Here is an 11654-nt window from a genome sequence, read left to right as displayed (position 1 = left end):
GTAGATAAGGAGGAGTGATGGATAAGAACTGAAATGCAATGTTTGCTGCCATCTGTGGGTACCAAAGACATTGCCAATTTTAAAAGGGGTTGAAAAATGTCGATTACTTCCTACCAGAAAGATCATTTTTCTATTTCTTTTTAATTTTTCAATTTTTTTTCCTGTTTTTCAACAAAGAAAAAGTAAAAAATGCTAGGCTTCTAGAAATGAATTCTGGTAAATGTATTCAGTTTATGGTTTAAAGAATAGGTTTTGCAAATAAACTGAACTAATACAAAAATATTTTCAGTATTCAGGGTGGAGGGTTGAAATGCTAGAACTTGCTGACAAAACCATCATGTCTGATTAAAAATCTGATTCCTTTTTTCTTTTTTTTCCCCTTTCCAAAAATAGCCCAACTATCAGTTTGTACCCTTCCCCCCACTCCTCCCCAGGTCCTGTGAAAGTCTGAGGGAAGAGGAGGACTTGACATGCAAGAAAATTCTCAAGTCAAAGAACTTTTGGAGGAAAACCTTTTCTCCTAGCATCCTAATATTTAAATTGAGACTACAAATATAAATGTCAGAGCTGATCTTAACTGCTATAGTGTGAAGAAGAGGGAGTTTTGTTTGTTTTTCAGAATATTATATGCACCTAGGTTTGCATACATGGTGTTATCCTGACTGCATAGAGTGAAACCCAAGAAGCCTGTACAGAAGGGACTAGGGAACAAACAGGAAATGGAAAAAATGGGAACAATAAGATACCTGTGGTAAACAGCTTCAATGGAGTTAAAACAACTCTAGCTGGGCCATCAACAGGGAAAGTACTAGTTTCAGGTCCAAGCAAAGTTACATAGCTGTTCTGCCAAGGCTGAAAGGCTAGAGAACAAAAGACTGTGAACAGTTAAAAAGACTGCTGGAAGAAGGAAGGAAGGAGTGGATTGCCAACACCTGCTGGGGAAGATGCAGAGAGAGTTACAGAAGAGAGGAAAGAGTACTGGAGAGCTCAAGGGGGCAGATAATTGGGGTGAATGCAACTCATCACAACTTGCAAGGAGAGATGAAAGTTTAGGTAAGGAAGAAACAAGCACATAGGATTTTAGTGCTTCTGATTGCTTTGGACCTTTGCATGAATATATAAATAAACCACTTCTTCAGAACAGCATTGTGATTCACTTTAATCAGCTGCTACTCCCTGGTTCTTATAGGTAGTGGATTTTCACATTGAATTTGTATTAAGACAACTTGGAACCTGCAGCCCACCACCGAGATCAAGCCCAGAATGACTGCACCACAAGACTCCATCCTTGAAAGTGGTGAAGAAAGCCAGGCCTGTTATTCGGTGATTAAAAGGGAAACCAAAAAGGGTATGCAAAGTGCTATTTATCCAATATCCATGCTATAGAATGTCACATGAGGAGGAAGACAACCAGGACCTGAAGGGAGAGAACAAGAGTTCAGAGTTATAGATGAAAGTCAGCACTGCTGGTGAACAAACTGTGGGGTCTGGGAAATTTCACTTGATGGAAGAAGGCTGTTTTATTAATCTGAAATGTATACCAAACATACACAAGGTAGCCTGTTAGAAGAATGAGGAGCAAAACTCAGTGTTGTACACTGAGTGGTACTTCATAAGAAGGCTGATGTTGACTCTTCTATGTACCTGAATATATTTTCAGTTGAAATGCCTCAGAGCTACAAAGCTTGTATTTGGACCCAAGCATGGAGTTTGTATTCAGCAAATATAGACACAAATAAAACATGATGAAGCTAAACTTTGCATTAGGGCTATACAAAGCTTCGGTCCCTGATTCAATTCGGCTGAGATTCGGCCCGATTCAGTGGCCAAATCTCTGAATCCAAATCGAATCAGGAGACCCTTTAATCTCTCCGAATCGAATCAGAACCCTTTGAATCGATTTGGAGAGATTCGGAAAGATTCGGAGATTCAGCCATAGACACAGCTTTAAAAGTTTTTTCTATATACCTCAAGGTACCAGGCAGCTCATGAGTCCTAAGATGCTGGGGTGGATGGAGCGTCCCACAGGAGCGTGGAGGGCTCCCCAGCATGCTCAGCAGCAGACCCAGAAGTGGACCAGAAGCACTTCCAGTCCACTGGGGAGCATGCTGGGGGTAGGCCCCCACACCCCACAAGCTCAGTGACTGGTGCCTCCTGGGTCTGGGGGGACACCTGGGGTCCCCCTGTGGCTGATTGCCAAGCTGGGGGGGTGCAGAGGGCCCCTCCATGTGCTCCCTGGTGGACCTGGAAGTGGACCGGAAATATTTCCAGTCCACTTCTGGGTTCACCAGAGAGCAGGCGGGGGGGCCCCTCTGCACCCCTGTGGGATGCTCCATCTGCCCCACCATTGCAGTGTTCACGAGGTATGTGCCTGGTACCTTGAGGTATATAGAAAAAACATTTAAAGCTGTGTCTATGGCCAAATTGCTGATTCTCTGAATCGGCATTGAATCTTCAGATTCGGATTTGGCCAAATTGAATCGGGACAGTGATCTGAATCAACAAATCAAATCATTGTCCCTGATTTGGGCTGAATCTGAATCCAAATCAAATACAACCCACTTCACACACCCCTACTTTGCATTTGTACTTTCAATGTGCTGTGGAGTGTTTGCATTACAGGCTTTCTGCTAGGGAGTGGGAGGCCCTGTAACCAGTTTGATTCTCCTTTTCCTGGAGTAAACTGGAAAAAATTCTCACTGAGCTTCCTTGGTAGAATCCACTGGCTGCTATCCCCTGCATTAGCCAAATAGCCTCCAGATCATAAAGCCTTAATGCAATGTAAGGGGCTGCTCTGAAAGAAAGTGCTTCTCGGAAATATCCGTCCAAGAAAATAGAATAACATATCATTTGAAAGGAACTCATGGTGAACTGAACAGAAGTGTGAAGTGCTTAATGGAAAGTCTTTCCTTATACATACATGGGGGTTGGATGAGATGACCTCTGGAGGTCCCTTCCATCTCTATTTCTCTATGTAATTCATTGTTAAGTGTCAAAAAAGTTCACGTCTATTTATCCAGTGAAGAACTAGTTTGAAAATATGGTTGAAAGAAGCATTCATTGTTTTCGGCCATTATTTGTGTGTGAAAAGGAAAACTCTGGTAAGTAAACTATATGCAGCTAACTGATCGAAGTCACAGTCTTGATCTCATGAATATTAAGAACCTGTGGTTCACCATTATTTTTTCTGTTACATGTTTCTTCAGAATTAGAAGGAACTTCCATAAGGGCTCATACCAACACGTGTTCTGAAAGGCACACAAGAGGAAGGAGTGCATATAAGAGCTCCATGGAGAAGCTTGGTGAGCAGTCCGGCTGCTGCAGGAGGGGAACTACTGAGGACTCCCGGAGAAGTGGCAGCAACCCCAGAAGGACTGTAGCAGACGGTGGGGAGCAGAAGCATGAACCCCTGAGAAAATGTAAGCTGGCGTGCTGCCTTCTTTAATTATATATATTTTTTGGTGGCAGTTATAGCCTATGGACAGACTGTTTATAAATTTTGATTGATTAACAACCAGTAGTTTGGGTGAGGCTATTGGGGAAGGAGGAGGCTTCACTGGGGCCCTACTACAGTGTGGGGACCCCAGCGCCAGAGAGGTCGCGGTATTTGGGGTGCTCAGGCCCTGGCACCTGAGGGTGTAATCCTAAGTGGCCAGGGTGGCCTGGTGCAGCTGTGTGGGGGTTTGTTTTTTTTTTGGACTGGGATAGTGGAGGTTCAAGGCCATTGCCTGGCTTTGAACTTGCAACACCCTGGCTGTGGGGCCAGTGAATGGGCCTCTGGGCCAGGGAGGCTGGGATATAAAGGAGGGACACGAGCCCCAAAACTAAAGAGCTAGAGCCTCAGAGTCGAACCCTTTCTGGTGGGTTTAGACGGGCAGGCCTAGCTAGAGAAAGACAGGGGTCAAGGCCTGTGGTGGCAGAGAACCCCAACATACAAAATACAATAGGCAGTGTCCTGCTTACAAGAAAATCAGTATAATATTTCCATCAAGATGTGGCAGGAGAGTAGAAAGCGAAACACAAGAAACCTTAAGGGGACTTCAAGGGCGCCCCACGTAGGTTGCGGATAATGAAAAAGATGACACTGGGGAGGGTGACCTGTTACAGCCTGGAAAAAGTGGGTGTTCAAAGAAAGCTATGACTTGAAGATTAGAAAGTCTAGAGATAAAGTGGGAAGAGCTAAAAGTTAAACTAAAATAGACCTTATGGAAGGTTCTTTAGCTTTGTAGATTACAATAAAACAAAGAAAGAAGTGGGGGTCTCTGTGAAAGTTGACTGGAGTTGTCATTGAGTGGATGTAATCTTTCTGGACTTCAGCAAGGCCTTTGACACTGTCGACCACCCCATCCTCATTAAAAAAACTAGGTGACTGTGGGATTGATGGCTACACAGTCAGATGGATTGCAAATTGGCTGAAGGGTCATACTCAGAGGGGGGTGGTGGACGGGTCATATTCGACCTGGGGGGAAGTGGACAGCGGAGCCTCCCAGGGCTCGGTCCTTGGGCCCGCACTGTTCAATTTCTTTATCAGCGATTTGGATGATAGGGTGAAAAGCAACCCATTCAAATTTGCTGATGATACCAAAATTTGGGGTGAGGTGGGCATGCTAGTAGGGAGGGAAAGACTGCAGCAAGACCTGGATAGGTTACAGGGGTGGGCTAACAAAAACAGGATGCATTTCAATACTGACAAGTGCAGGGTGCTGCACTTGGGCAGTAGGAACCAGCAGCACACTTATAAGATGGGAAACTCCCTTCTTGAGAGCACGGAGGCAGAAAGGGATCTTGGAGTCATTATTGACTCCAAGATGAACATGGGCCAACAATGCGAGGTCACGGTCACACCCTACTTCTATGATTCTATGATTAAAGACAATAGAGGGATGGGTCAAAATGATGCAAGCCTTGCCATACTTTTCAGTAGAGATGGTGATGTAAAACAGGGGTGTCAAATTCAACCCAGTTTCTGGGCTGGATCTAGACCATGGGCCTCTTCATAGCTGAATCCCTGGGGCAAGTGGCTGCGGTGGGGCCACTGAGTGAGTGAAACTGTCAGCGCAGTCCTTGCTTGCCCTTCCTTGCCTTCTAGAGCCATGTTCTCCTTGACTCCAGGTTCTGTGGCAGGTTCTGCCCCCCCAAACCACACCTCCCAATTCCCTAGCCTGACAGTAGACCAGCCCGCTAGATAGAGAAGCAACATAGGCTAAATCTGGCCCCACAGGCCATATGTTTAACACCCCTGATGTAGAACATGGGGATAAAGGTAGGATGGCCAATGGGCATGAGTACTTGGAAATGGAATGTGTTATATGAGTTGGAAGCAAAACTGTAAGAGCTTAGGCTCCATGCTTGGAAGAAGCTCCATTTGAGACTACTGGAAGACGTGGCACATGGAATGGCAACTCTAGTTTGAGAAGTTTATGAATAAGATAGCAGAGGGCTGGACTTGGGAAAACTAGCAGCTCTCTTCCATTCCTATCTTCCTCCAGGAATTACTTGTAGAATCAGTCCTCTCATGCTAGTCTGTTGGAAAATGCTATTGGGTTTGAACTGGATTGTGAAGAGTCTTATTAGCTAACATAGCACTGACTACAATTGATTGATCTGCATCAATCATGGTCAACATTTGGTTAAGCTAATTGTGATCTTCTGTCTTGAGTGGTCAATAGCATTCAGCTTTGTCAGCTAATTCAGCTCTTGATAATGTTGTTCACATGTGACAAAATGTTCGATTTAAGACCAGAACTTACTGAGACATGCAGGTATGTAATGCACAAGAGGATAGTTGGAGTTGTGGATATCAGGGATGGTGATATAGAACAGAGATGTCACACTCAACTCTTTCTGGTTGGCTGGGAACCCCCTTTTTATTGCCAACTCTTCTCCCTACCTCTCACAATATCCCGTTGCAGCATAAATTTGCCTTGTCCTTTTAGACTGTAAGTTATTTGGAGACGGGATTGATATTTTCTACAAGTCTGTACAGCACCTGGTGCAGAGGGCCTGAACTATTTGTCTTTTACGTGTTAAATGTAAATGTCAACAGTACCTCACCAAATGGGATTCAGTGAAGCATTCAGTTATTGCTTTTGAATTCTGCATTTGTCACTGGCATCTTCAGGAGAATGTAAAGTTTTCTGAAAGGAAATACCCTGCACAGTAAATAAACTGTAGCCTGAGGCAAAAAAAAGAGGTAATTATAAAGCTACTATAGTATGGCTTCTCTGCAGTTGGAACAATATGCCATGAATATGTTTCTCCAGTTGAATGTCTGGCAAAAGGCCATCCTTTCAGATTGAATGTTTGGAGAATATTGGAATACATATTACATTTCTTTGGATATGTCAAGTTTTCCCAAGGGACTTTGATTGTAATTCAGACTGGTGAGCATTAGTTAATAAACTCTTACAGCATAGTTGACTTTTTCTCCTCTCTCCTCAACAAAATAAAGGTGTGTTTATGGAGCCAAAATGTCTGCTCAACCTGGGACCAATCTTTTGGATCCATCCTCAAATTTACTTTGAGGTTAGAATGGTGAGCTGCCGGACAGTCAGTAGCTCGTTTTCTTCCATTGCAATACAGGAAGTGGTGTGATAAGCCAGTATATTTATGCATTTATGTTTTGAATATGGTAATCTATAAAATAACCCTGATGCTTAGAGGTACTAGACATGTAATCAAATGGCTTCAGCCAAGGCTTAGAAAACTCAGTGGAGGCTTTTTTTCAATGTGAAATTTCAGAGACACATCTCCCTTGACTCTTTTTCCTCTTCACATGTAATTGTTAGCAGTGCAAGTCTGATTCATTAAAGAGCAGCAATGTTCTCAGCATGGGACAGACCATAAGAAAAGACTGCCCTCAAGAAGTTTCCACTTGAGACAGACAGCATGGCTTAAGCACTGATTGCTTGGTGAGACCCATGGCAAAACAGGATTGTAGAGCTTTGATTTACAATTCCAAATAACAAGTTGCTGACTACATATTTGTTGGCAGTAGTTTGTAGACTTCTTGGAAGAAGGGGGGCAGGATCTGAAAAATAAAATTGACTTTATACAATAACCACTGAGAGGCTGCTCTGAAGGCCTGTTACTTATGTTCAGTGAGTGCCCTGGACTAAGAAACTGGAATGTATTCTTTGTTTGTCAAATGTTCTGATCAACCAGACCCTCAGCACCCTGGCTCCATAGAGAGTGCTGCTCTTGGCACAAAGTAATGGAGGATGGAGGGACCTTATTTATGATCCATAAAGGTCATAACCACCAAATGCTGGCTTATGTATCTCTAATGCATACAGCTGGAAAGATGCAAGAACTTAAGAGCATCATCATTTGATCCTACATACTTCTTTATTGTTGACCCTTTGTGATGTCCAGGATTCCTGTTGTCTTTGGCTTTGGGGTCTTGGTCCTTTCCCATGAATTCCATTGGCTTTTTTTCCTCTTCCTCTTTACTCAGCGGGTGACAGTGCTGTGCGTTGGTTTTGGTTTTCAAACATAATGAATAGTTTGAATCTGCTACAAATGAAAGGCTGTCCATAGGAACCACTTAAAATAAATGCAATGTTTCTAGTGTCTCAGCCCAACTACCACTGAAGTAAAAAATGGGAATCTTCCAGGTGACAGGAAGATCTGAATCAAATCCAGTAAAATAAGCTCATGAGTGAAGTATTTAAAACAATATGTGGTGAAAAAGGGGAAAAGCACCTAAGAACTAATTAGATATGAAAATAAGAGAAGCTATCTAAATATTTGGATGGCTGAAAGAATAGACAGATAAATGGGTAGGAATGGATTTATTAAGTACAGGTAACTTTGTAAAGTATTTGATGGTATTTCAGACTGTATGCCCCACCCACTTTTCTCATCTGGTGGAGTTTATGTCATGGGAAGTAATGTTTACATAGCAGGGACAATGTATTGTCCAAAACCAGAGGATTTTATTGTGATGACATTACAAGGAATCTTGGTTTTGAATTTGATTTTTGCAGCATCTCCTTGATTGTGGTTAAAATCTGGATTTGTACAAAATGGGAAGAGGTTCCCATTTTGGAAAAGCTTCCAGTTTTGGCCTACCGTTAGCTCAGAAGATTTAGCAACTAGCTACTCCTGACCCTAAAATGTAGGTATGTGTCTGTTGATCTCCAGTAGGGCTTAGAAAATGTCTTTTTATCAGCCCTGCTTATTATTGCCAGTGGTGTCTGAATATTCAACTCTAAATAGAATTTCTGCTGCTTAAAGAATGTACCCCACAGAGAGAGATGATTTCCAGCTGCTAACATAATTTTTGTAATCCAGCTCCTCATTTTACTTATTCCAACTGCTTTAATTCAATCCACAGTGCAGGAAAAATGTTTCTCTCCTTTTTCACATTGTCTTCTTCCTTCTAACCATTTATCCCTACAGTAATGCCTGATTCATACCTGACTAAATAAAAAATAAGATGTATTATTCCTTTGTGTGTTGCATTTGCCATGCAACAATATTTCATAACCTGTTGAGTACATTAGGGGGATTTTTTAAAGGCATTTCTGGAAATTCTGATCAGATATAATTCCACTGGCCTCAAAAACAGCATAAATTCAATAAACATGCCCACATCAAAGCCACATTCTTGTCTGAACACATATTATTTTCTGTTTTTGCCAAATATGACATTAATGCAACAATACTACTGTCTGCATTCTTCCTACTTTGGGATCACTGGCTTTACCAAACTATTAGGAACAAATTTTATTATTTATCCAATGCAAGTGTGTGAAAGGACCTACAATCAAAATGTGAACTAAGAATGTGGATTGTTTTTTCTCCTTAAATTTTAACTTGGCAGTTGTAGCAGGGCACCAAGATGTGCCTGCTTCTTAAAGGCTGAAGCAGCCTGGTTAGGGAGTCTGCAGGCTAAGTAGAGCTGCCCAGCAGTGGCTTGCCGGGGTAATTGGGCAGCACCTGCAAGCATCACATGACCGGAAGGAGGCAGGGTTTGGGGGCATATAAATCCAGGGCTGGAGTTTGCAGAAAGACTCTTTCTGGCAATTGCCAGGGAAGGTTCTCCTGCCTAAGGAAGCTACCTGAGACCTGGTGCTGCCTGCTTTGCTACCCAAGTGCTGCAAGACTTTAGGGGCTTCTGCTTGTTTGCACCAGAGGACCAGGATGAGGCTATAAGGGAGGGTTTGGAGGCCTCATTAGTGCCTGGAGAAAGGGGCACATGAATTTGAGTATACCCCAGTGACAGGCACAGAGAGCCCATAGCACTAGAGGGGTGCAGCTACAGGGGTGCAGAGAGATCATAGTGCCAGAGAGCCCAGAGTACCAGAGGGACGCAGAGAGCCCATAGTGCCAGTGGGCGCAGAAGTGATGGACAGCAGTAGAACAGCTGTGAGGCTTGGGACACAATAAAGGGAGGCTGGAGTCGTGTAGTATGCCCTGTGTTCTGGGGCAATAAGAGGGAAGCCTCTTCCCTAGAAACATGTATTTATTTTAATTATATCAAAGTCATGGTGGGCAAGACAGGTAGGCGGACTGCCCAAGACTGGTGGGAAAGCCAATGTAGTGATCAGCCTCAGGACTGCCCCCTGTCACAGTGGTTCTTAATCTTTTTAGGCTCAAGGCACCTCTCAAAAATGCTTGCTCTTAGTTTTTCACTCATTTCTTGACTATGGAAAAATAATATAGCAATTTTTCTGTTGGAAAGAACTCAAAAAATACAACAGGTTACACTTTTTTTTCTTCCCACTATGGATTCTTACTTTAAATTGTTTGGTACATCTTGTTAATCATGTTTGTACACCTCACAGTGCTATCATTATGTGGCATCACGTGGCCCCCGAAAGGATCTCAAGGTACCCCAGGGTAGCACAGCTCCATAGCTGAGAATCGCTGATTTAACTGATGTAAAAAAATCTATTAAATTCTTAGTGTATATTTGACTTGCATCTTCTAGTAGTCACCTTAATTTGGCCCATATGGTTATTGTCCAAAGTGTGCTCAGATCTGTTATCTCCATCCAAGGGAAATGTTTCTAATTATTCCATTTGACCTGATCTGACCATGACCTGATGAGAGGCTTTTTACAAAACCCAAGTTCAACAGTTTGTCCTTGAAGGCCTGTCTCATACAATATCCTATACTGCCCTCAGACCACGAGTACAAATCTTCTTTGACCTCAGGCCTTGAGTGCTATAACCACTTAACTATTTTCTCCTCCACACAATAAGGTAAATAAAAGGGAGGGAGGGGGCAGACCTGAACCCCCAAGCTAATATAAATAATACCACAATGAAGTTGATGGGAAGCAAAGTGAAAGCCAGCAAGGAAACAATTTTACGTACAATAATACCACTGGTAGCAATATATCTTATTCTACTTCATTGTATTTTGGTGCTTGTCTGTGGCTTAAATAATGTTTAAAATTATTCTTTCTGGGTGCATCTACACATGATTAACTCTGGTGCAGTTTGTGCTGGGGTTTATCATGGCACCTTAATGGCACATTTACATGTTTAAACTGCTGTGGTCCAGGACATACATGCAGATGCTGTGTCTGGGACCGCAGCAGTTTGAGCCAGGGTGCAGCAGTCTTGGGCTGGCAGTGGGCCCAGGGGGTCAGCCCCGGACTCTGGGAAGTGGCATCAGGCAGTGGAGAAGCTGGCTGGGGCAGAGCACGAGAGTGCCCCAGCGTGCGGAGCCCTGTGGGGTTTGGCCCCCTGTCACCTGGGCTGACCAGACACAATGTATGCCCAGGTCAGTGTTTACACGTGTGTTTAAGCAAAGACATTTTCACCACCATTTTCACCACTGTCCCTGACAGTACTATCTTGCAGCGGCAAAAATTAGTTGGCTGCAGTCTAATAGTGTTGCACGTGTAGATGGTGATGCTTTACGTTGCAGCAAATTAGTCTACTGCACGCTTAAGTGCATATGTAGATGCACCTTCTGTGTTTTTTAAATTAAATTCAATATGTTAGTTGTGACTTATTCCCCCTGTGAAAGTAACTTCAAAATCAGAGCTCTGGTAGTCTTAGAATTTGCCCATCATTCAAGAAATGCAATGTTCCCTCTTTTTCGTGATGATAACACACACAGCTTTTTTAGAAGTGCAAAACAACCAGCATGGTTTTAAACTTTCCTTTTAAACCTATTAAAATGGTAGTTTTTAAAATAAAAGAATTGAAATCATACCTCAAATGTATTAGTAAAGTTGGAGTGTAGTTGTAGTCACGATGGTCTGGGAAATTTGTAAGAAGCAAGGGTTTTTTTTATGATTATTTTATTGGACCAAGCTGAATGGGGAAAGAGGCTGGACCAGCTTTTAGGCACAAAAAAGAGTATAATATTATTCTAATACAGTAAAATCTCTGTTATCCGGCATCCCTGGGGTAAGGGGATTGCTGGTTATATAAAAATTCCATTTATCTGAAAATAAAGGTTTGAGGGTGGTGGCAGTGACCTCTGTGTGCAAATTCTCCCCCCACCCCACACCCCGCCAGTCTGGCCAGCTAGAAATTCCAGTTAATGGAATTTCCAGTTAGTTAAATGCCGGATAGCAGAGATTTTACTGTATTATCATTATTGTTCTGGCACATCAGCCTGTACTTCATAGCTAATTTAATGTCTGTTTGTTACTTTGCATACTCTGCTATTCCATACCTGGATATACA

General features: G+C 42.8%; 1 long non-coding RNA gene across 1 annotated transcript; it reads left to right on the top strand.

Moving 5' to 3' along the window:
* Window positions 1-544: 544 nt before the first annotated feature.
* On the top strand, window positions 545-3393 carry LOC102371504. The gene is made up of 3 exons (XR_324933.2): window positions 545-1053; window positions 1190-1348; window positions 3207-3393. It is a non-coding gene; the product is annotated as an uncharacterized LOC102371504 (long non-coding RNA).
* The last annotated feature ends 8261 nt before the right edge of the window (window positions 3394-11654 follow it).

Source organism: Alligator sinensis, unplaced genomic scaffold (assembly GCF_000455745.1).
Source record: "Alligator sinensis unplaced genomic scaffold, ASM45574v1 scaffold1318_3, whole genome shotgun sequence".
Lineage (NCBI taxonomy): Eukaryota > Metazoa > Chordata > Crocodylia > Alligatoridae > Alligator > Alligator sinensis.
This window is presented reverse-complemented; position numbering and strand designations above follow the sequence as displayed.